Consider the following 26,597-nt stretch of genomic DNA (forward strand, 5'->3'; position numbering starts at 1 on the left):
GATACTCATTTCAGTTAACTCCAGTGTTCACGCATTAGGGGCGATAGATAACTCGTTCACGTTTGACTAGGATATGTCAAATGTAACACTTTCACTTTACTGTAGCAAAAGTACTCAGTCGATCGAGCCGAAATTTAGTACACAGATGGAGACTAAGAAGTGCCAAATCAGAAAGGCCTCGCTCAATATATGAGGGTTAAGGGGGAGTGGTTGTCAATAAATAGTAAAAGAAATTATAGCTCATTCATAACTGTTGGAAATGGAAGCACAAATTTCTTTCTCATGCATTTTTATATACATCTATTTTTACGTAAGTGCTACACCCTGTGGGAAAGTTGCTTTGTATTTAATCCTAAGGCTTAAAGACATCTTATTCTAACCAATATTCCTTTACGAAAGAATCTCGTTCATATACTCCAAAAAGTTCAATGGCGTGGGAGACCCAGGTTCGATTCCCGGCGGGAGCTCATGTGGTTCGGATTCCACGTTAAGCAGTAGGTCCACGTCTCATATGGCCTCGCTGCTGAAAGGGACGCTAAACTAAAATCAACTCAACTCAACTCCAAAAAGTTCAAATGTCACTAGAAGATTTATGACACATTCACAAATACGGTCGGTGATTTGATCGGTTTCGTCTCCAAACTCGAGGTATCAGGAAGCGAATTTTCTGACTCTGAGCATACTAACATGAAGTATCATACCAGTTTGACGTCGACTGATGGAGGAGAGAGTCTTTGTAATTCGAATTCCCCAGTAAAATCTCTACCTCTGAAAAACTGCCCTCACAACTACAATTACATTATATCAACTTAACCATGAGTTCAAATTCATGATCGAAGAGATGAACACAATGTTATGTGACTATTCTACAACAGTCTATTAATTTCGAAAATCCTCCCGGGCATTCATTTCCTCTTTTTGCCCACCTATTATGAAACTCTGAATTAGGTATTTGTCACTTACACTTTCTATTCGCTATTGCCCATCTGCTGTTCTCCGTAGTACACCTGCTCCAACAGCTCGAGTTGATCCTTTTAATTCTTTTTTTCTATTTTTCCTATCATCTTTTCCCATAATTCATGTATTACAAGCCCACTAGACCAATTCATCAACTTCTCCTTCCCGGATTTCTTAATCCAGTGGAAAGAATTCCAATGGATTCTTTCAGTGGATTTTATACATAATGAATATATGTGGACAACTAATGTAAACTGTGGTGTATCCCAAGTAGTGTCTTAAGAAACAAGAGTAAAATTGTGTGACTGCTTTGGTTGGTGAATTTTGAGTTTAATGTCCTTTTATCACCGATCCTCTATGAAAGCTTAACGTAGGATCCGAATCCTAACCACACAATATTTCACTGGAAATCGAATGTAGGTCTCCCAAGTCGTAGATGAATTGACTGGGCCGAGAAGTTCGTAACTAACCAGTAAAGAGGCCTGCTTCGATCTCAGGACTAGTCACTTTTACTGTTTGAATTTTAAATATTATATATGTTCGATATTGTGCTAGTTTTGCTCCGGAACCCAGGATTCGATTATCAGTGAAATCTTATTTCATTCCAATCCTATTCTTATTTATAGGTCCATGACTTATGTAATCTCACTGTTGAAGAGGGACGTCGAACTAAAATGTAACATAATACTATTCTAACATTGATGCAGAAGAGAACCGGTACACATTAACCAATCAAAAATTCTGACTGATATAACTTGAAACAGAATTTGAATCAATAGAAAGCATTTGTGTCCGCTTCGAGAAATATATTTTATTTTACTAAAATTTAAAAATTCCGAAATTGTTGTAAAGTATAAATATTTTAACTTGTAAATGATTTAAGTCTGGCTTTGAGTATAAAGTACTAACTGTCTGAATTGCATGGCTTAAATCAAAGTTGTTGCCGAAATCTAATCCGGATTATTGAGACAAGCCCAAAACTTATTTTATTCTATCAGATATACAGGGTGGTAGGTAACTCCACCGACAAACTTTGGGAGGCGATTCCTTATACGAAATGAAAGAAAAAAGTTCTAATAAACATGGGGCCAAAATTGCCTCCTTTCAGAGTTATGATCCATTGAAAATTTGAAAAATCATTTTTCAAAACTCCCTAACTTAGAAACTATAGGACCTATCCCAAGCGGTTTAAGGAATTACACAGGAACTAGTGTGTTCTCTATCAAAATATCCATGTTTTACCATCTTTCGTTATCGGTGAAAGGAACTGTGAAAAGGAAGTTGACTTTAAGTACTAATGGTGCGTTCGTTTCGCTGGTACCGGTGAATTCTGAAACATGGATATTTATATAGAGCGTATACCAGTTCCTGTGTAATTCCTTAAACCGCTTGGGATAGGCACTACAGTTTCTAAGCCAGGATGTTTTGAAACATGATATTTCGAATTTTCGATAGTTCATAACTCTGAAAGGAGACGTTTTTCGACCCATGTTTATTAGAACTTTTTTCTTTCATTTCGTATAAGGAACAACCTCCAAAAGTTTTTCGGTGGAGTTACCTACCACCCTGTATATATACATGAAGCTTTCTGACAAGGAAATTTGATTAATATGCTGACTGCATTCCGCTCTTTCATATAAAAGTACCTTCTTCATTCAGCCAACCATACTTCAAGTTTACATTTCATTTCTGGACTTGTCATTCGTCTATAAATTACGCAATCGAAGAGCGGCGGTCCCTTTGAGGTTTACTCCAACTACCGCAGAAACATAATGCAAGTGCTTTTTCATATTAACCTTTTCCCTTAGTCTTAGATTCTTTTGCTTCACATCTCAAAAGACAGCTTTTACACACGTTACGAGACCAGGCCCTAATTAAATTAAAACCTTTTTATTATTCAACTGTCAGTTTTATATTTTCTTCAATTTATTTTGTCTTTATCTCTCGCAACATACTGTGAAAAATCAATCTAAGATTTAGGTAGACCGAGAACCGACAGTCAGGAGTTCGATTGTCAATTTACACTCTAGTATTTAGTAATCTTCACATAATAACAATATGGGACTATTAAGTCATATAATTAGATAACTTTAGTCTAACGGAAACTTTTTTTTTAAGAATTAGGATTTGGTTGGAGAGGCTATATGAGACATGAACATACAGCTTAACGTCCAATCCGAACCAGATGATTTTCCTTTTCTTTGAGAGTTAGTGTGTGCTTTAACTTGTATACAAATTTACAAATTATTATTATTATTATTAAAATGTTTACAAAATATTGATTTTATTTTGTATACATTATATTGCACCTACCTAAATCATTACTTGTAAGTAAATTGACCTGCAGTAGACTCGGTATGAGCAAATAACGGAAACAAAACAGAAGTTTATTTTTCTCATAGAAACTTCGTGTACTGTAATTGCTAACTTCACATCACAAAGCAAATGGTGGGCGATTTGCATAGCAGGTAGTCATATATGCGTGACAAATGAAAAATGTTGAATGAGTCACGCATATAGCTCATATAACTTATATATTTACGTATCAAATAGGATTATGAGAATAATTTATAATATATATACAGACACGTGATTTGATTACCTTGAATTTGAAACATATCCTTCTTTCTTTTAGCTCAATAGAAGTATCCTAGAGCGGTACAGGCCTTTGGTCTGGTATACTAATAGTACTGATAGTGTCATATTAATATCGAAAAAGCAAGAACATATATCATTCCTCAACAACTTCAAACAACGTTATCAAATTCTACTATCTTAACTAGAAAGCCGTAGTATGTAAAGTCTCATTAATTATGCAATGATTCGATTTTCAGTTTTGTTGTTATCATTTTGCATTGTCAGACAAAATGACAAGAATTTCCGTTTTCGTGTTTGGAAGTATATATGCTATTCATATATATATATATAGGAAATCTCGTAGAACAGGTTCGGTTTCCGGTGGCAGAACCATGAAATTGTAACGCAATACGATGATTCGAATTTAATCTGAAACCATACGTCCATGTCTCATACCAGTGTTCGGCAAAATCAATTGAAATCAATTGATCAATGAATTGAAAGTAATTGCTGTGGAAATCAATTGCAATTACTTTCCAGTGCAATTACTTTCAATCAATTGATTAATTACAATTGATTCTCCATTATTAATGGGCAATTGCAATTAACAATTAACCATTACTTACTTCAATTGTTAATTGCAATTAACAATTAAATTTACAGATTAATTGTTAATTGTTAATTCAATTGAAATTTGCCCAACACTGTTTCATACAGACTCGGCACTGGAAATGGACGTTAAACCCCCGCAACTTACAGAATGGATATGTCCGTCCGTTTATCTGTCGACAGGTATCAGATCAATAACTGTAATAGATAGCGATAAGCGGTACTTTTTGAAATCAAGGCAATGTTTCTTGAACAAATCCTATTTCCATGCTTATCACTTTAATAAATCCGGAAGTGTAGAAACCTACTACAACTTCCGGTTTGAACGTTAATATCAACGACGAGTACAAGCGGTAACATATAGCTAGATATGGCTTTTGGAAATTACGATTAGGAATTAAGTGAGCTTGCGTTAAGTGAGCTTTCAGCTTTGTGGTGGACAAACACCGTGTGGGTAAGTTTTCTAGGAGCTCTCCCGTTTCCTCCCACTTTCTTCATTCAACTATTTCATTAATTTCTCATCATCAACGTCCCCTTTAGCCGATACGGCGTAACGATGGGACTTAAAACTCAAAGATTTCATTTCATTTTTTTTTTCTAGGGATACTGGCAGCTATGACCATGTTAGCTTGTCATATATGAGAGATGATGTCCTTTGGCAACCACACTGACTGGGGAATTTGAGAGAAAGAAAAGAATGGGGAAGGTAGGAAGTAGACTGGGACTATTATTGAATCAGGGTAGGGCCATTATGTTAGGTATTCTCTCGACATTTGTCTTGTGTGAATGAGAAAAACCCAGGTAAACCTTCCCCGAGATGGAAAATCTCTCTCAGGAAACCCTTTGAAAAAGCTGTTACACCTTTTCAACCGAGTGGGAATAGAACCCGAGACCACTCGCACCGAAAGCGAGAGCGTTTACGACTACGCTACGTGGGACCAAACGAAATTCCTTTATGATATGTAGTGTACACTGTACATTATGTCCGCTTTTAGAGCGTATTTGGTCTTTCCATGTTTAATATCTTTATCTGAAACTTCTTTCAAAACTTTAAAAAAAGTCATGTCAAAACATTATAAATAAATATTATAATATTATTGTAATTATTATTTACTACTTATCCATGTACTTAAGCGCACCGTACACGCCTTGTTACTCTTTTTCTCTCTATTTTGGTAATTGGAGTTGAGTTCAGTATGTAGAGGACAGGGTGGCTCAGTGGTAGAGTGCTTCCCTCTGGTGCATGGGTCACTGGTTTGATCTGCGGCCAAGTAAGATTGTGGTGGACAACATCATGTTCCTGGGGGTTTTCTCGGAGTACTCCTGTTTCTTCCCACTTTCTAACACCACCAGTTCTTTTATCATCATTCACTTGGCTTAATTATCGTCTCCGTTAGTCTAAAGGGCATAATCGTGGAACGTAAAACTGAAAGTTTACATTTCATTTTTTTTTTTGAGTCCAGTGTGTTCTGATTGCCTCATAGGACTTCAATGTTTCGAAAATAAGTTTCATCTCTCCCGCCCTCTATTCTAATTGTAAGTGATAGAAATCTTCGGTTTCACCACTAATCTGCATAGAAAAAAAAAAAAAAAAAAACCGATAATAGATAGTGAGAAGCAATTTGTTTTGTGCACTCAGTTCTACAATTATAGCTTAATCTCCAACTATATTCATCCATTTCAACCGAAAGCGGTTGAAATCTACTTTCATTTTAAATTCCACTTTTTTTCTTTTTTGCAATGCAAATCCAGTAATGGGAGACGACAAACGCCCTTTTTGCTTTAGAAATACGGATTCAGTATTCCATGACTAGATGTCACATATGCTCTTATTCTTGTACTGAAACCAGAAATTATAAGAGATATAGAGAAAGTCTTTGATATGGATTGACCGACAGAAGACCAGTTTATATCTCTGACCCTATTCTTCTATTGCGACTGGAGGTTAATACATCTACCGTATTCCCAGTTTTAGTGTATAATTTGCACAGTTTTGAAATCTTCAGTAGTAGCTCCATAATTAATTTGAAACGAAATTTACATGTTGTGTCTTATGTCCTTACGTGGAGTCGAGAACCACACAACCAGAACTTGAACCCGGTACCATTCTGGGATACACACAGGATCACACCTCACTGTACCACATTATCTCGCCTTCGAAAGAGCGGCATTTAGGGATGACACGAGTTGTGTCGAGTCGAGATTTAAGCCTGTCTCGACTCGTATCGAGAAAATGTTGTCTCGACTCGGGTTTCGACTCGAAAATATGTTTCTGTCTGGACTCGTCTCGAATTCGAGTCAAGACGTCTCGAAATTCGAGCCGAGACAAAATATATGAGATAAAATATACATACACACACACATCAGCCAGACCATTATGACGACCTACCTAATTGTTAGTATGTCCACCTTTTGGCACGGATAACAACGGCGACGCGTATTGGCATGGTCGCAATATTCCTCGGTGGGGGCACTGGAGAGAGTTGGCACCACATATGCACACACAGGTCATCTAATTCCCGTAAATTCCGGGGAGAGGGTGATGCGCCCTCAAGTCACGTTCAATCACATCCCAGATGTGATCGATTGGGTTCAGATACGGAGTGTTTGGGGGCCAGAACCTCACTTGGAACTCGCTCCTGTGTTTCTCGAACCACTGCATCACACTCCTGGCCTTGCGACATAGTGCATTATCTTGTCGAAAAATGCCACTATCGATGGGAAACATGGCCGTCATGAAGGGGTGTAAGTATTCTGCAAGCAGCGTGCGATACGCCTCGGCCGTCATGGTGCCTTGCTCGAGCTCCACTAGACACATGGATGCTCACATGAATGTTCCCCGGAGTGTGATTGTCACCGTCCCGCAGTACAGGGATTTGCACCCTCCCATCGTCATGATGAAGAACATATCGGGATTCATCAGACAATGCAACGCTCTGCCATTGTGCCAAGGTCCAGTGGCAATGGTCACTTGTTCATTTCAGTCGTAGTTGCCGATGTCATGGTGTTACATTCGCACATGAATGGGTCGTCGGCTGCGGAGGCCCATCGTTAGGGGTGTTCGGTGCACTGTGTGTTCAGACTAGTGTTGTGTAGGCTTGTAAAAAAAGGGAAATTTTGGTTTAAAAAGTTTTTATCCCGAGCTACGAAAAAACGGAAAATTTGGGTATTATTAGAATCATCATTTTAGTTAATCACAGAATCATTTTAGTTAATATGTTAAATGAAACATATATTTCATAGAGATATCTTCCTTGTTTTATGTAAAATTCCGGAAATTTTGAAACCATTAGAAAAGAATCATTTGTTCGGAAGTATTGGTAAAAACAGGAAAATATAGTTTAAAAACTATTTCTTGGCCTGATGCTAGTAATCTTACTTGCTGTAACATGTCTGCAACATTACAGTGGGAAGTCGAAAATCCGAACTAATTGGGACCACAGGTAGTTCGGATTTTCAAATTGTTCCGATTCTCGAAAATGACCAAGAAAATGCCATTTAGGCTTACGTATACTGTAGGTATGTTCTTCTGTCGATACAATGGTTATTCAGTACATACAGTAATTACAATACCATACGTAAGGCTACTTACATTTAATGTTTCTGAAGAACTTGCTTGTACTCTAAATAACACTGATCTTGTAAGTCACACTTAAAACTTATAGGCCTAAGAAAAAATAAAAATAAAAATATGTATGACAAACAATTATATGTAAATGAACTTTTGTAAAAACACTGACTTCACATAACGTCGACGGACATGCTATTGTTTTTTTTAACGCTAGCGTTAAGACAAAATGTAAAAAACTTCTAGGGACCGCGTTCGAATTTTTTACGCTAAGATTATTGACGTCCTACTGTATATACAATGTATTTCGCTAACGGGAAAAAAAGCAACAGGTTTTAATTCTACTTTACACACATATACCGCACATGTGAGTAAATTTGAGAAGCTAGAAAAAATATTAAAGGGTTGTGTATGTGAAACTTCCGTTAGTTATTATTACAGACTAGCAGAATACCCGTTCTTCGTATGGGGAGAATACGTTTCATTTTGGACACAAAGGGCACCAAAACTCTCACCAATGAACTTATGGAGCCCCAAAACTATGAATTTGACATTATGTATATATCTAAATCTTCTATCTATCTATCTATCTATCTATCTATCTATCTATCTATCTATCTATCTATCTATCTATCTATCTATCTATATATATATATATATATATATATATATATATATATATATATATATATATATACGGAGGCGGATCCATGTGGGAAACCCTCCCCTTCACACTCAAGTATACACTGTATAAAATGGGCTTCAATAATCCTGCTTTACACTGCAAACTATGGTTTAGCCCCACCCTTGATCATATCCTGGATCCGCCGTATATATATATATATATATATATATATATATATATATATATATATATATATATAATTCTCAAAAAAATTAGGGAATCAGCTGAAATATGACACAAAACCTTAAGATAGTGTATGGATAAGCTTATGTTTGACTCATATATATCATACAAGAAGGAATGCTTTAAATACACTAGAAAACTGGGTCACATACTGATGTTGGGACACGGAAAGCTTGTTCACGTGACTCATGAAACAAGACGGTTATGTGTACACCTCTCGAACTGCTCACAAACAGGCAAGGCAACAACACTGATTGTTCCTTAATATGTCATATGATCACTTCGAATAGGCAACACAGCCTCGCACCTCGTGTCATGGATTCAATCAGATTATCGATCAGTTCTTGGGGGATGTGGTGCCAATCATCCTGAAGAGCGACTTCCAGCTCTGGAATGGTTGTTGGAGGTACTGGCCTTGTGGCAATTCGTCTGCCAAGCATGTCCCAGACATGCACAATTGGGGTGAGATCCGGAGAGCATGCTGGCCACTTCTTCTGAGCGATACTCTCAGCTTCCAGCATCTTATCCACTAACCGAGCTCTGTGAGGACGAGCATTGTCATAAATGAAAAGGAACGAATCACCAATGGCACCAGCATAAGGATAAACAAGAGTTTTCAGGATCTCATCCCTGGGATACGGACAAAATCTCGCGGCCGAAACATCGCCGCCCAAAATCTCGCCGGCCAAAACCTCGCGGGCCAAAATCTCGCCGGGCCAAAACCTCGCGTGGCCAAAACCTCGCCGCCCAAAACCTCGCGGGACAAAATCTCGCCGGGCCAAAACCTCGCGTGGCTAAAACCTCGCCGCCCAAAACCTCGCGGGCCAAAATCTCGCCGGGCCAAAACCTCGCGTTGCCAAAACCTCGCCGCCCAAAATCTCGCCGGGCCAAAACCTCGCCACCCAAAACCTCGCCGCGAATGAAACTTTTCTTTAAAATTTACCCAATGAGTTTCTTAATATGCAATTCCACATTACAAATAATAATAATAATAATAATAATAATAATAATAATAATAATAATAATAATAAGAAGAAGAAGAAGATACAAAAAAACATCGTGTGCATGGGCTTTCTCGGGTTATTCCCGTTTCCTCCCACTTTCTTTATTCGACCATTTCCTTCATCCTGGTCATCTACGTCTCCTTTAAACTACAGGACATAATCAAGGGACGTCGTAAAAACTCATATATTATTTCATACTTTCATAAATATTATTAGATTTTTGTTGAAATTTTAAGTTTTTGGATGCTCCAAAGTTCACGAAACTAACCCCGTTAGTTGTCATTGCTTTCCTTATGCAGACTTTCTTTCCCTATAACCAGTTTAAAAACATCCTGTTGCACTATCTTCACATTGAAATCCTCTAATACAGAAATAGAATTTTCATATGGTATCGCGAGACTTGGTCAAATACCCGTGATACTTTTTCTGAAACAGCGTCTTTTATACCGTCATCTTTATCATCTGTTGGAACATTTACATTTTGGTCAGGCGAGATTTTGGGTATGGCGATATTTTGGGGCGCGAGGTTTTGGCCAGGCGAGGTTTTGGCCCCGCGAGATTTTGGCCCGCGAGGTTTTGGGCGGCGAGGTTTTGGCCAAGCGGGGTTTTGGCCCGGCGAGATTTTGTCCCGCGAGGTTTTGGGCGGCGAGGTTTTGGCCAGGCGAGGTTTCGGCCCGGCGAGATTTTGGGCCGCGAGGTTTTGGGAGGCGAGGTTTTGGCCAGGCGAGGTTTTGGTCCGCGAGGTTGTCGCCGCGAGGTTTTGGCCGCGAGGTTTTGTACCCAAACCCTCATCCCTATACCTGAGAGTCGTCAAAGAGCCATTTCGGATGATGTGGAGATCAGTACGCCCACCAATGCTGATTCCTGCCCACACCATCAGTCCAACACCATGATACTGGGATCTTTCTCGTACAAACATGGGATTGTGTCGTGTTCCACACTCTCTCCAAACGAAAACACGTCGATTATCAGGCTCCATACTGAATCGAGACTCGTCAGAGAACAAAACATTGCCCTATTCATTGCGTCCCCACCACGATGTTCCTCCGCCTACGCTCTTCGATCAAAAAGGTGTCGTACAGTTAATGGGACACATACCATAGGCCTACGTGCGTAGAGGCTACTTTCTCGAAGGCGATTGCGGACCGTTGGAGTGGATATTGTGCGTCCTGTTGCTGTTCGGGAGGCTCGAGGGAGCAGAGTTGCATTCTGACGCCGGTTTCGACGGGCTGTTAACATGAGATAACGATCGTCTCTGGCTTTGGTTGCTAGTGGATGGCTTTGTACTTGTATTCTTCGAACAGTTCCAGTTGTTTGAAATCGATTCCACAATCGGGAAATCACACTTTGTGCCACTCCTATGGCATGTGCCACTTCCTGCTGTGACTGACCAGCTTGCAACCTGCCGACAGCTCGCCATGCCAGCGATTCTGGCAAATCACGTTGTTGAGCAATTTCACTACGTGGATTTGTTACGCACTAAACACAATGAGAACAAAGGTATTCTGCAGCTGGAATGTGTTGGTAGCGCCACACTACAAAATGATCTCTGGTAGCGCTACGGCACCGATAACGTGCATAGATGTTTTAAACGGTTCGTTTTAACGTTGTGCCTTCATGCTAGTCGATCTTAATCTGAACTGGACAAGATACAGTGTTGTCACATTATTCGTAAAAAGTTTTACATGAGTTTTCAGCTGATCTTCTAATTTTTTGACCAGGATATATACGAGATTAGCTGAATATACGCATTCTTCGCATGTGGGCAGTATTTGGAAGTCAACGCCTGTGGAAATATTACCCTCATTTCGGCGACCGCGAAAACTATGGATCTGACACTAATATCGGTCATTTTGTATTACTTTTACATGTTTCGGTATCCCCCCAGCTCACTCCCGGCCTGCATACAATGGTAGCTGAATTAGCAAGTGATCACTAATGAAAGTGTCACTATTGATCTCAGCAACCCCGAAAACTGTGGATTTGATACTAATATCGGTCATTTTGGATTACTTTTACCTGTCTCAGTATGCCCTTCCCCCACTAATTCTCGGCCCGCATACAATGGTAGCTGAATTTGCAAATCATCGCTTATGGAGGTGTCACAATTGATCTCAGCGACCGCGAAAACTATGGATCTGACACTAATATAGGTCATTTTGTATTACTTTTACATGTTTCGGTATCCCCCTCGCTCACTCCCGGCCCGCATACAATGGTAGCTGAATTTGCAAGTGATCACTAATGAAAGTGTCACTGTTGATCTCAGCGACCGCGAAAACTGTGGATTTGATACTATTATCGATCATTTTGGATTACTTTTACTTCCCTTGGTATTCCCCTCCCCGGCTGACTCCCGGCCCGCATTCAATGGTAGCTGAATTTGCAAACCATTGCTAGTGGAAGTGTCACCATTGATCTCAGCGACCGCACAAACTGTGGATTTGGTACTAATATCGGTCATTTTGGATTATTTTTACATCTTTCGGTATTCCCCTCCCCTGTGACCCTCGGCCCACATCCAATTGTAGCTGAATTTACAAGTCATCGCTAATGGAAGTGTCACAATTGATCCCAGGAACCTCGAAAACTATGGAATTGACACCAATATCGGTCATTTTGTATTATTTTTACATTTTCCGGTATCCTCCCACTGACTCCCGGTTCGCATACAATTGTAGCTGAATTTGCAAATCATCGCTAATGGAAGTGTAACCATCGATCTTAGCGACCGCGAAAACTATGGATTTGACACTAATATCGGTCATTTTGGATTACTTTCACATGTCTCGGTATCCCCCCCCCCCGCTGACTCCCGGCCCGCATTGAATTGTAACTGAATTTGCATATCATCGCTAACGGAATTGTCACATTGATTTCAGCGACTGCGAAAACTATGGATTTGACACTAATATCGGTCATTTTGGATTACTTTTACTTTTCTCAGTATACGCCCCCCGGGTGCCCCCCGGCCCGAATAGGGTGAATTTGGAAGTTAATGCGATCAGCGTTTCACCATTGATTTCAGCGACCGCGAAAACTATGAATTCGACAGTAAAAAGATTCGTTTTGGCCTGGGGTCTGGACCAAGGTACCCGTGACCAACATTTGGCACTTCTCAGCCTAGACTCCAGGCCTGTCCTGTAAACGCCCCCCTGAGATCCCCCTGGTTTGAAATTTGAAAAATACACTACGTCTTGATCTGGGGCCTGAGCCAAGGTACCCCTGACCAAAATTTGGTAACTCTCGGCCCACTCGTCTGGTTCCCAGGCCGCACACAGACAGACAGACAGACAAGCACACAAACTCTTTATTTTATTTATAATAGATTAGATGGATTCTTGCAAATTACGCCAGATTTTCATATTATTTTTCCGAACCAATTTTAAAGACCCGCTCCTACTTATCTTTATATATATACAGTATATCTACATTTATATCTATCTATATCTATATATGTATATAACAAAGCCAGGAATTACCCCCTAAATAACGCTCCTGGAGGACCCCTTTCTCAAAAAATTAGCTTTGTTAACAGCTCTGGGAAACACTTGTAGAAACTTCAGTTTTCGTGATTGACGATTACAGAAACCTGGTGAACCCCCCAAAAAACTCCTTTAGTAATTGAATTTTAAAAAATTAGTTATAATCAGGTTAGTATTCACTGAGAATATTTTTATAAAATTTAAATTTGATGGGTATATCAGTAGACTTTGAATACATCCACATCGTATCCACTGAGTTGCGAAATTGTGTACCTCCTGACATGGGCGCCCGACGAAAATTTTGTAGGGGGGCATCTTCAATGTTTGCTATATTACTCTTGCATTTAATGTGCATGGTTTGTTATATTACGTATACATATTTGTGAGCCAGGGATGTTCATTCTTATCAAACGCGGAGATTATGAAAGAGCAGATCTACTGTACAAAATATAATAAAAACATCTCTTTCGGATTTCTATCATCCTGCAGTCCAACCCCGAGACGCAAACATAAGAGATAGGCTTTTTGTTTTTAAACAAGATAACCTTCCAAGCGACGGCTTTTCATTCTGAAGATTATATTAGTGAAAATTAAACGAATATAATTTTACAACTTAATATACATATTACTAAATGTTGAGCTCCGCGTTGCTATGTGGTTAGCGTATGCTCCTTTCTCGAACAAGGTTTGATTCATGGTAGGAGCTCATGTGTTTCAAATCCAACGTTAAACTGTAGGTTCACGTCTTGTAGAGCCTTGCTCCTGAAACCGAAGCTAAACTACAATCTAATTTAACAGTACGAAATATTAAAAAATAATGACTTACGAAGATGACGTCAATTTGGCAGTCGTCAAATCCATTTTATACTTTCACTTAATCCAGTGAATATTAATATAACAACTACAAGATACATGCACATATACTCAGAAACAAGCACATACACACGTAGACATACACAAATATGAACGCTTCAAATCTATTTACATGTGGTGGACTGCGCTGCATCAAGCACTGTTACCTTCGTCATCATCTTCTCATGTATCTGCATTATTTGACTCATCCACAGATTTGTTATTTGTACGCATCATTCATTTTAGCATTTTCGGGAGGGTTCAGGGTTTTTGCTTCATTTAAAGAGTCTGTTCTCTGTATTGGAAAGAGAATTAGGGAAGGAAGGTTGAATTTATATTTTATGAATGGATAACATTTTAAGAAATATAGCTATACAAAACATTCCGACGCAACACTGAACCTGAAGCGCAGTTCTTTTAGCGGTGTGTTACTAGTGGTCCCCTGACGATCATGGCCCTTCCCCTCTCAAGTTGTAAAATGAGAAGGGACAGAAACATCCCAGATAACCTCACACTCAGGGTTCAGTTGACAATGATAAAACTATGGGTAAATAAACATCTTGTGCAGAGTCACGTTTTGCTTATTTTTGAACATTTCTGTGAATTCAACAATACAACAGCGGAAATACTAGCTGGTTTTATTGCTCCAACCATCGTTTCAACTACGGTTAGTGAAGCATCTAAATTTTCGTTCCTTTTGTGTTGTCCAGAGGGAAGAGTGAAATAATGCCAAATTTTGCCAAGATGCTAGATATAAAATGGGAGTGAATTTTTTAGACCTAGCACCAAGATGCTACATATGGCTTCACTGGCGGGCTTCGATATCTACAGAAGTTTCTGCCAAAGCATACAAAGAAACTATAGCACAATAGTTTCTATAACATCTGTGTGGTCCTTCGGTAATCTACACATCCGGTAAGAAGCTGAATCCTAATTGTAAAATTGGTAGGAGGAAACGGTTCGTGGCCAAAACAAAAGACTCGTAGCTGGCTTGTATAGATAACTGAATTCAAATTTTCAAGTATCCATTTACTGAATGCCCATATCCTGTTTGCATGCCTTTGCATGCACTATTTAATACGTAAATATATCACACAGAGAATTAATTATGTGAGTGATATACGGTGTTTATAGGTCAAAAAATTCCTCTCCAAACAATGAAGATTAATCTTAGACTGGAGAAAGGTTATCTTTCGTTTTCATTATCATTTGGACATGAAACAAATGCCTGACAGATATACAACTCCTATATACAACTATGTGATGTTGGAATATATAACTCGTAGGGTATGATGCTTTACTTTTTCAAAAATTTCAGTACTTCTAGTGTACCCCTAAAAATGTAATAAAGAACTAATGGCAAAGTTTTTTAATATTCAATTAGAACTGGATAATTTACACAAAACTTGGAATCCACAAATGAAAACGGCACGTTTCTAGCACTTGTGGGTCCGAGATCTCATTGTTGAAAGGACTGGAGACAAACATATAAACTTTTCTGTCAGGAAAAACATATACGCGTAAATCTAGTATTTTAATATATAGATAATAATTGGAATAGTTTTATTTTTGAGTGCTATTCTTTAATATTCGCAATATTAACATTTTTGGAAACATTTTTCACGTGTTTGAAAAAAAAGAGATATCATTACTAGTAAAATTAACCTAATACAAACATTTTTATTGTTTTTCAATTTTTTCAGTTTTCCTGGAAAGAAATCGAAAAAAACGTTATTTTTAAAACAGGTTCAAAATTTCTGGAAATTTGACAACACTAGTTCAGACACACTTGTACTTTGCCCAGCATTAAAATGTGACCTTAGTTCCGACGCAGTTCGCTGCGTGTCCTGTTTTACCAGTCTGCCCAGTCCGACATCTGTAATGAGGTGGGGGCGCCCAACCCCTCGACATTTGGACGTCTTTTCCCTTGGTTTCGCCACTTGTTGTAGACGATCATCACAGCACTCCTCGAATACCTGACAAGCCCTGCAGTTTCTGAAATTCTCGTGCCGAGTGTTTCTGAGTGAGTATTTTCTTCAAAATAATATTAAAAATTATAGAAACATTTTCGGGACATTCGAGTCGAGTCGAGATTTTTACCAGCTGTCTCGACTCGACTCGAATTGAATTTTACAAAGTCTGTCTCGACTCGAATTCGAGTCGAGTCGAGTCCGGATTCGAGACATATCGCGACTCGTGCGCATCCCTAGCTACATTAGAGAACCACGCCACTTACTGGTCGTGGTAAATATAGCAGACGTATTTAATTCAATTACCAGAAGTACAGTATCTTAGGTAATAATGTTAACCCCTTGCGTACAAATGACATTCATCCGGATGTCATGAAAACGTATCTATTATTAAGGATCGTATTAATCCTGGAGATGATGAAATTTGTTAGTGGATGCAAGGCAAGAATTAGGTACACTGTTTCTAAGGTGTCAGCACTTTACTGACAGAAAGACAAGAAAAAATGTGTTGTCTCAGTAGATGACAGGCCTAAGAGAGCAGTCAATTCAATTACAACACACATGTGTTTGTTTCGACCATAAACAATCAACAACTTCGAGACCTATTTCAAGATCGAAAAAGGAAAACCTTTTCATTTGATCTCCAGTCAGTGTTGCCAGTCTGAAGCAGCATACAATCCCTTCAGAACATCAGAATTTACGTTTTTTAGTCCAAATGCAAATAATTGTTCTTATCACTAATGTGAGTGCTCTCCTCACGCGTGCATAATAACTATGACCTATATAACGGTCTAGGCAGTCTTTCAACAGTAAATGAAACCGGTATTACAGGACGCATATTGGAAAATTACACATGGAATGCAAGGGGTTAATTATCCTTAATTATTTAAGTGTGATGAATTTAAATATCAAGCCTACTTCAGTCTATTGTAAAACTCCTCAGTTCAGAGAAGACTTTTTAGATGCGACGAGCTAAGGGAATATAAAAGTACTCTGTTCTCTAGACTTAGAATTACAAAAAAATATGTATTTTAAGAAGGGTTATTGAACCCTTGATACGATATCTCAAGGCTGATAAATTGAAGTCAGTCCAGTCCCAATTCAGTGAAAAATAATAATAAAATATAATCCCATAGACTTGGATTAACCTCGCTCTCACCAGTGAATTTACTATTTTCAATTCGCGATTATGTCTTGCCTCAGTGTTGTACTCAAAGCATGTTATATTTTGTCTACGTAGCGTAACTGACCGGGTCTCCATTTCTAGTTCACTATAGCTACATAAGTATGATACCAAATATATATATACATGTATGTATGTTCGAATTCCACTTAAACTGTAGGTCTATGTCTCATGTAGTCTCGGTGTCCAATAATCAAATAAAAGTTGAGAAATCAAAATAGAAGAAAATTACATTTACTTTTACAACCTAAGCCTGCATGCTATGAGAAGGTAAGTCATTTTCACCAATTGTTATTGTGAACATAAAGTAGGACGTAATTTCCTGTACATCAGAAGATAAATTTTGGAGTAGAAGGACAAACTATACTGGCGTATAAAAACAAAATGCGAGGTTCGAAATCTTGAAATAAGAAGGGTAGAATACGAAAAGCAAAATATGGCTAAAATAACCGAAAACCCTTGTCATATTGATGCAGTTTAGTTAGTTACAAGACGTGTTTTAATTATTATTCTGCAAGCACCAAGTTCTAAGCTGCTGTTTTCAAGCTGTACTCGTACTTCAGGATGAAGTCTGAATATGAAGGCTGAGAGAAGATATAGCCAAGACAAACCCATCATTCCGCTTTAATCATTAACCAATCCTTAATTTTTAATATGTATTAGAGAAACTGTTAAGAATTTCAGTTGAATATTTTGTTCGTCTCAATGTTACTGATCAATTACCGAGATACACAACTTGTTATATTTATGGTTTATTGCATTACTAATTAGTTTATCATTCAAAGTTACGTAATAAATTTTTATAACATTTGGTTAAGGGAAAAGGTAACAATTGCATAATTTCTTTTATGATTATCCCTACATTAGCATATAATGATAACTTGCATTACATGCACATTAGTATTACTTAATTTCAAAGAATAGATACGTATTAAATTTTCACTAACATTCTACATTACACTATGTTAGGGTAATCATAAGTCAGAATTTGTGTGAACATGCGCTCATTGTAAGAAAATAATCCACCCGTGCACATTGTTCGAATATGTGACATTGTTTTGTGAGCATGTTGTATTTAAATGGTCAAATCTGATGTGTAAATTATAATTAATGGAGGTAACAGCGAAGAAATCATTAAGAATTAGAATTGCGGATAGCACACAAAGGAACCAGTGGTATTTCTATTCTTTCCTAGCTGTGATTCTTATCGGAGATGCGTGGTACAAGTACATGGTAAAGCACATAAAATTTCTGTGAACACATGTTTAGCAGATATTGTGTAATTGTCGCCAATAAGAGACCATGAGTTATTGTTAATTTACAATGAAAGGGTCATTTCACAATAGTACTAACGGGAAAGAACGTAACGGATGTCCATTTTTCAAATGCCTTATTCCCATGAAGAATATTATTAAAGGTTCTCTGATTGTCATGCTTATACACACTCCATGCTGTGTAATATTTGTTGTCAGAGGACTGAGATTTTTGTAGGTATTACTGTTAAATTTTTATGAAACATTGAATAGGCCCCATCATGGTGAAATTAAAATACCGCTAATTTTACAGTAATTATGTGATATCTTCAAATAGATAAAAGATAATCGAAAAGTGGAACAAGAACGCACTAGACAATATTATTTTGCACGACATACTGTTATCACGAGTCACCTACTAGCTTTCCGTTGGCAGCCAATTAGAAACTAGAAAATAAATACCGATTTTCTAAATGGCCTGAAATGAAAAGCAGATAAGTGAGTCGTGATAACGGTATTTCATATAAAATGATATTGTCTAGGGAGCTCTTGTTCCACTTTTCGATTATCTTTTATATATGGGGGGCCACAATGGCTCAGTGGTAGAGCGTTCACTTCTGGTGCTTGGGGTCCCTGGTTCGATCCCAGCCCCCGCCAAGTGAACTTTGTGGTGGACAAACACCGTGCTTGTGGGTTTTCTCGGGGTTCTCCCGTTTCCTCCCACTTTCTTCATTCCACCATTTCATTCATTACTCATCATCACCGTCTCCTTTAGCCTAACCGGCATAACCGTGGGACGTAAAACTCAAAGATTTCATTTCATTTTTTTCTTTTATATATTTGAAGATATCACATAATTACTGTAAAATAGTGTTTTTTTGATTTCGCCATAATGGAGACTTTTATCGCCTGCTGGACAATACATGACAGATGCTCAATGGACTAGGTGTGTCTTTACTTGAATTGCTAGAATTTAAGACAGCTGCGCATTGGATGTATATTTTCCACTGTATTAAACGGGAGAATATATTCAATTTTGTGAAGCTAGGAGTTTTACAAGTTTATACTAGTTTGCACAAGCTCGAAACCACATTCAAGGAATACATACAGATAAAATCACTCTTAAGGAAGGTATCCGTTTTACATGAATCTTGTAGCTGTCATAAAAAAATCTTGCAACCCGATCTTTCTATCTACTCTTTATACATTACAACTTACTGAAAGTAAGAAAAATATCTCCACCCATGCAGCACTGCGCTTTAGTGGACAAATAGTGACCCTCCTCATTAAAAGCCTGTATCTCCTCCCTGTCCAAATGATTCTGTTGTTTCGGAAGCGGTGAAACTAGTTTTCTCTTTACGTCAGCTGGAGGGCATAGCAGGTAGCAACACGACCCAGAAAGTTGCACATGGTTTAATTTCTTACAAGATGTAAAAAAAAAAAAAAAAAAAAAAAAAAAAAAAATGTATGTTTCTTTCAAAACTATGTTTACAGATTTCAAGATTTTTTTATGATAGCTACAAAATTTATATTAAATGTAAACGCTATCTTACGTATAAGCGCAGTGAGAATCCATTATGATTCTGGTTTTGAGAAAGAACGTATCGACATTCGATTGTCGGAAGGACTGCTATCGGTGTTTGCACCTGACAACATGAGGTATCATAGTAATAAATATGTTGGTTTTATCTTCTTTACTTGTCTATGAGTAATAGATTCGCTGTGGAAATGTAAGATAGAATATTGATTCTTCTACATATCTGTCTGGTACTCAATTGTCTTCTATTGAAGCCATTAGTAACTGAAATAATAAAAACAAAGCAAACAAACATTTACTCACTTCAATTTCGTGTACTGCTGTAACTAGGGTTGCCAACAGTCCAGTAAGGTATTTTACCTGAGAGTTCTGTTTCTGGCTCCCTTGTCCGATGTAAGGTACGATCTTAAAACCGGACATTCTGGTAATTTTTCCTCTTACTGGTCCTATTCTCTGTTCTATTCAGATTATTTAGAGTAACTAAATTAATCGTTTGTCCATGAACTTTGTTAAAGCAGAGCCTATATAATTCGCTTTCATATCGACCTGTCATGAGCCGAATTTTCTGAAGAGTTGTAAACAGGAATATTTACTGAACTTATGAAAACTGATAAAGATCAAAAAAAGTAAATTTTCAAAGGCGCACAGCACTTCTTCAGAATCAATTGCATCTTCCAATTGAATAATTCTCCTAGATCCAGTAAAAGTAGTAAGCATTACGATAAATTACCAGCCCCAGAGAAGCTGGTATGACTTATTTTTCAAGCACCTAGGTATATCTTGTGCAAGCCTTAATTATATTACCAACTATATTTGCTTTTCTGTTTTAAATACAGTGAATTATTGATACTACAACAATTACATATGCCCATTTAACAAAAACTGGAATAAGTAAGTTCAATAAATGCTTCAAAAGTAATTAAAGTTATTAAATTAGAACTCCGAATCGCTCAATTTTATGTGTTGTTCACATTTTCGACGAGTGACGATGTTACAATCTTAAAGAGTATACGTACTGCAGGAGGGTATCCGGTATTTCCATTTTCGAAAGTTGGCAACCCTAGCTGTAACTAGCTTTGGGCATTTATTTTCTCACACCTTAACTTATTCACTACAAGCCAATCGACGGTTAGATTGAAATCTATATATATAAAAGAGAACGTACAAAATCCTTTGTCCGCTCATCACGCTAATACGGCTGAACCAATTTCTTTCATTTTTGGGGGGTTATTAGGATTTGGACCCTAGATGGTTTTTATCATATCACTTTAATTTTTAATTACCAGTGTCTTGAGATAATTGACCATTCAAGTGTCCATAACGTACAAATCCTTTGTTATTAGTTCATCATAGGTAAAAATAAACGTATTTATATGCAACCCGCATGACCGTGTCACTCGGCGGGTTAACATAAATGACAGGCGATATACAGCGGAAAATAGCTTGAATCTTCTGTTTAAAATTTTTTAATTGATTTGCTTATTTTTACAGACACTTTTACAATATGCCAGCACCGGGATGACCGCAGCGAAGCGGGGCGGGTTAACATAAATGACAGGCGATATAATGTTAAGATTTACTGCAATCTTCTATGGTTTTTATCATATCACTTGAAAGCGAAAAAGTAAAAATTATCTAAGTAACAAAGTTTATTGCGTTCCGGGGTGACCGCAGCGAAGCGGGGTGAACGCTGCTAGTTTTCCATATAACTGATATCAGATCAAAAGCTTACCAATGCACCCATCATGTGACAATTCGAGTTTTCGACCAGTTTATTATGTTTGTGTGAAGCTTCCCTACAACACAGAAAGGGAATACAATAGTGGGAAGTGGTAGGATAACCAACTTCCTACTTTGGCTCTACGTTTGAATTGGTTACTTTATTAATTATCAATTACCAATGTAAAAACTACAAAAGAAGTAAATATGAGATTACTCAGCAAATTACTGGTTGCCCATTGTTGGGCCAAGATTTTCTTAGGCTTTACTTTCCTAGTTACCAATTACCAGCTATGACAACCGTTTAATACTGCGTAAGGGATGTCAAAAGTGTTACTAGGGTGTGAATGTCGCCCCTTGCTAATATTTACTATGGTCCCATCAACTGCGTAAATTACACTAGCCAACAAAATTTTACTTTTTTCTGTAACTGGTATGAGAACAGCTAATCTTCATGTTTTCGGGTGTGCTGATAACGAAAATGTTAATGAAGATGCAAGATTAGCTCTCGTTTTGAAGTTATGATAATTTTACGTTATTGCCTATACAAGCTTATCCGTGTATTTAACTTGATGTTATCCCTTGGAGGAAGGTCACTGAAGGCGTAACCGGTTTGCCTGGCGTTTGTAGTTTTCTGCTGGTGATTCCCTGATTGGTGTCCAACAATAATCGGCCAACATTGATGCATTCCACTTTCCCTGGTATCTCATTTCCATGTCCGAAATTTGCTATTGGAAGCGTTCCCCGTGCTCGTCGCTTACAGCACCACAGTTGTCAGTAAAGAAGTCCAAGTGCGAATCTAAGAAATGTAACTTTAAGGACATGTTACACCGCAGTCTATCGTAGCAGTGCAGAACATTTGCCACAAGATCCTTATAGTTTTCTGTCCTCTATTTCCTAAAACATTTGTTGATACTTGAACAAAGGCATTCCAAGCTAACTTTCCATCATCTGTCAGGATAGTGTTGAAATGCTCATCTTTGTTCAGTTTATGTATCTGGGGACCCACAAAAATCAAGTCTTTTATTCTCGCCTCACTAAGATTTGGAAACTTCTCGCGCAAATAGAGAAATGACGCCCCAGTTTTATCCATGGCCTTATCAAAGTTTTTCATTAGGCCCAGTTTTACATGAAGAGGAGGGAGAATTATGTTCTTGGATTCGATAAATGCTTCGTTCATAACAATGTAAGGTCCTGGTTCAAATGATTGACGCTTAGGCCAATCTTTCTTTTTATAATGAAGTGCTTTGGCGCAGAGGCACAGGAAGCAACAGCATTTGGTGTAGCCCAAGTAATATGCCTATGACTTTCGGATCCCCGGAAATCTGTCTGTCATTTTAACTTGTCATAGTTCAATCACAATAACAATTGTTTCATGTTATCATAAAATATGTTTCTCTCATGTAAGGTGCATATCCAATTGGAATCGATGGTAGCACGTTGCCATTATGCACTAGGATATATTTGAGACTTATTTTGGAGGAGTCGATGAACAATCTCCACTCATCACTTTTATAGTCAATGCCCATAGCTGCCATTAGTCCCTCTACATCACTACAAAATACCAAGTTCTTTTCACATTCGAAAAATGGAAGGAATGACATATGGCGGTTACGGAATGCAGTCACATTTACCGTCTTATCAAGGGAATTCCACTGTTGTAGTCTTGACGCCAACAGTTCAGCTTTATCTTTCGGCAATTCCAGATCTCTCACTAGGTCATTAAGTTTACACTGTGTTATTATGTAATTCTCTGTACATTCATCGTTATACACAAAATCAGAATCTTTCGAAGAACTGGATTTTGAAGGTGATGGTGCAGCACTAGTTCCAGTACTGCCCTTGTCACTATCACAATCAGGTGGAACAGGGACAGGCAGCAAATCTCCGTGAGGCATCGGTCACATGGCCGACGGTTTGTTAGGATATATCAAGGGAAACTTTTCCTTCTTGAAAATACCATGTGTTAACGGAGTTGTCATACAAAAGTAATAATCATCCACATGGTTTGATGGTTCTCGACAGATCTTGGGTATAGAAAACCCAATGGAAGATCTTTTACAGTTTAACCACAAATGAAGACTCGAGACACAAGATATGCAACATACACGAGGAGCCCAGGGCTTGTCCTGGTGCCCGATTTCACATCCAAAGTACAGTCTGTACGCCTTCCTAATATATGGCGTTATTGGCCTCCTTTGCAAATTCAATGTAGCCTGTCCGCAAATGTAACAGAAATAGTCAGCACTGTTTATGCATTTACGAGGCATATTGAATCACAGGAATTACAATGACCACACGCACTAACTACACTTCAATAACATGTTCTTCCAAGCAAAGAACACAACACAGCTTGTAACAGACAGAAACTACGCTTAAATGAAACATGCTCCACTCCTCCCTTCCTTTCTCTTTTCCCTCCCCGTTGTTGCTACGAGCCCGGGCTACGACAAAATACACACAGCTATTGTTGCCCGCAAGAAACTTAATCACTTTGTCTACAATCAGCGGGATTTGAAGCCTATATGGGAAGGGATTTACAATGAATGCTAATAAAATATAATAAATATTATTAAATGCACCCCTTTTAACTTGGAAAAGAGAGCTAATTCCAGTTTTTCATTGTCGTTTTCGTTATCAGCGTGGTCGATATAGTTAACAAACATCTATTTCATTCCAGTTATATTTTCACTGTTAGATAGTGTTATTGTACATTCTGTAGATATAAGATACACGAAAAATGACGTAACTTGTACCCAGGTAGAAGTAAATTTTGATTCTACAAACATTCGACTGTGCAATACTTACCTGTTTAACAATTCCAATATGAACGACACACCTCTTAGGAAAACAATTAATTTATAATTTCTAGTCCTACAAGTATACGTTTATATGAACTAAAGAGAACCGAGTAATTACCGTCGGATATGATAATTAAAAAGAGTCAAACGCTCTCTTCACTCAGAAATTACAAACAAATAGATTAATATCTACGTCATTAATATAACACACTAGCAGAACGGTAACATTTGTCACCCAAAAGGCAATACGTTACAAAGATAAAACGTCAAGAGGAAAACAAATGGGTCAGTTCTTGCACTCATGAACAATGAAATAGAATGACTTATAGCTAATGTTGATCTTTAATTAGATGTTCAATAGTTTATCTATTGATCCTGCTTGGATGCAGTCACATTATCAGGAAGTAAAATGAATTGTGTCAAAAATGTACTCAGCAATAGCGATATAATGTTTCTAGAAATTAGGCTCGCAACGCCTTATCCACGTTTATACTAACTCATTAATCAATAAGACGTATATTAGGAGACATGAACATTAGAAACTTGACAAGAAAGTTAATTTTTAGTTTGAGATTCTTCTGAATTTTTCTTTTCGATCACTGTAATATACCATTAGATATATATTCAATCACGATGATCATGACTATCATTGCTCTCGAAACGAGAAATTTCTGGCCTCGCCTCGTTTTCGAGATTAAAAAGCTAGATGGGAAATACCATCCCAAATTCGAAACAATGCGACAAACGCGACAATTCTCGTATCATTTTGAACACGTAAGGACAACTTTTACGAGTCTCGCGAGCAATAGGATTTCGTCCAATTATTAGATCACAAAAGCTTTTTATATTGTTACATGATTCGTATATAAAATCTATAAATGATTAACGTAATTGTACGACAAACACAATGAAGAATGTTTTATGAACGCTAAGAGATACCTTAATCATTACCCAATATGCTTCAGTAATAAGTATGGTTTGAATATTGTCATATTACACCGGAAGAATTATGACAACTTCTAGATGAAGTTAAGAAATCAAGAAAAAACACTGTATAAATTTTATACATAAAGAGCATGGAGCCGATTCTCTTACGGTAGGGAAACCGTGTTAGAAATGGAGTTGATGGATGTGGGTGGTTGTTCGAGAGGTCCGGGTACACTGAGCTGAATGGTGATGCCAAAAATCAGTCCCCGGCCTTGAGGCACTAGAAATAGGGTCTCGAAGTTTTGAGCAGGGGAAAATTTCGGGACCTTATTTTTCGGTCCTCAGTTCTCAGGCCCCATTTCTGACATCACCAATGTGTTAGAGAGACCGGGACTTTTCGAACATCACAACTCGCGCCCAATAACTTCAGGATTCCATTTCTGGGGCCTTCTGACATTATCTCTGCGTTCAAAAGAACTGGATCTTTAAAACGCCACCACCCTCGTACAATACCTCCACGTTTAATAGGTGTATAGAAGGGATCCGTAAACACAATTTCTGGACCCTATTTGTGGGGTATCATGGCCGGGACCCTATTTCTGACCTCACCACTGTGCTCACTGGACCCGGCCCTTTTCAATGCCCACTAACTCCATGTCTAATATGGTTTATCTATCGTAGGAGGATTTTAATGGAATTTCCTCCATACTCTTTGCAAAACGACGTGCTTTAGCGAATCGAAACAAAGTGAGAAAAAATTGTGAATTCAGACGAGATGGTACGTTTACAAAATTTATGAGACGAGATAATAAAACTTTATTTTTCGTCTGCTTTCGTCTCTTGGAAAATAATTCCAATGGAACAATCAACTTACACACATTGGGTTGTCAAAACTTTGAAGAGAACTATTAATTTCCCCAAATCCTGATATAGTACAGGCGTTCGGGAAATATAAGATTTGACATGGGAAATATAAAAATGGGACATGTATTCTAATTTTTAACAGCAATCAATTATCGTGTAGAGTAAAATGACGTGGGTGAGTGTAACTCTTTGTGTATAATTTTCGAAAATGTACACAACGATATATATATATATATATATATATATATATATATATATATATATATATATATATATATTTGTAAAATTAACAATGTAGATAACTACATCTATTCAGGTGAAACTGCTATTGATGTATACGAGGTGTGTTCAAAAAACATCGAAAGTCCGAAATACTGCTCCAAACGGCAACGGAGCAAGCTACAGCTATTGATCCCACTTAGC

Source organism: Thermobia domestica, chromosome 3 (genome assembly GCF_964235325.1).
Source record: "Thermobia domestica chromosome 3, izTheDome1.hap1.1, whole genome shotgun sequence".
NCBI lineage: Eukaryota > Metazoa > Arthropoda > Insecta > Zygentoma > Lepismatidae > Thermobia > Thermobia domestica.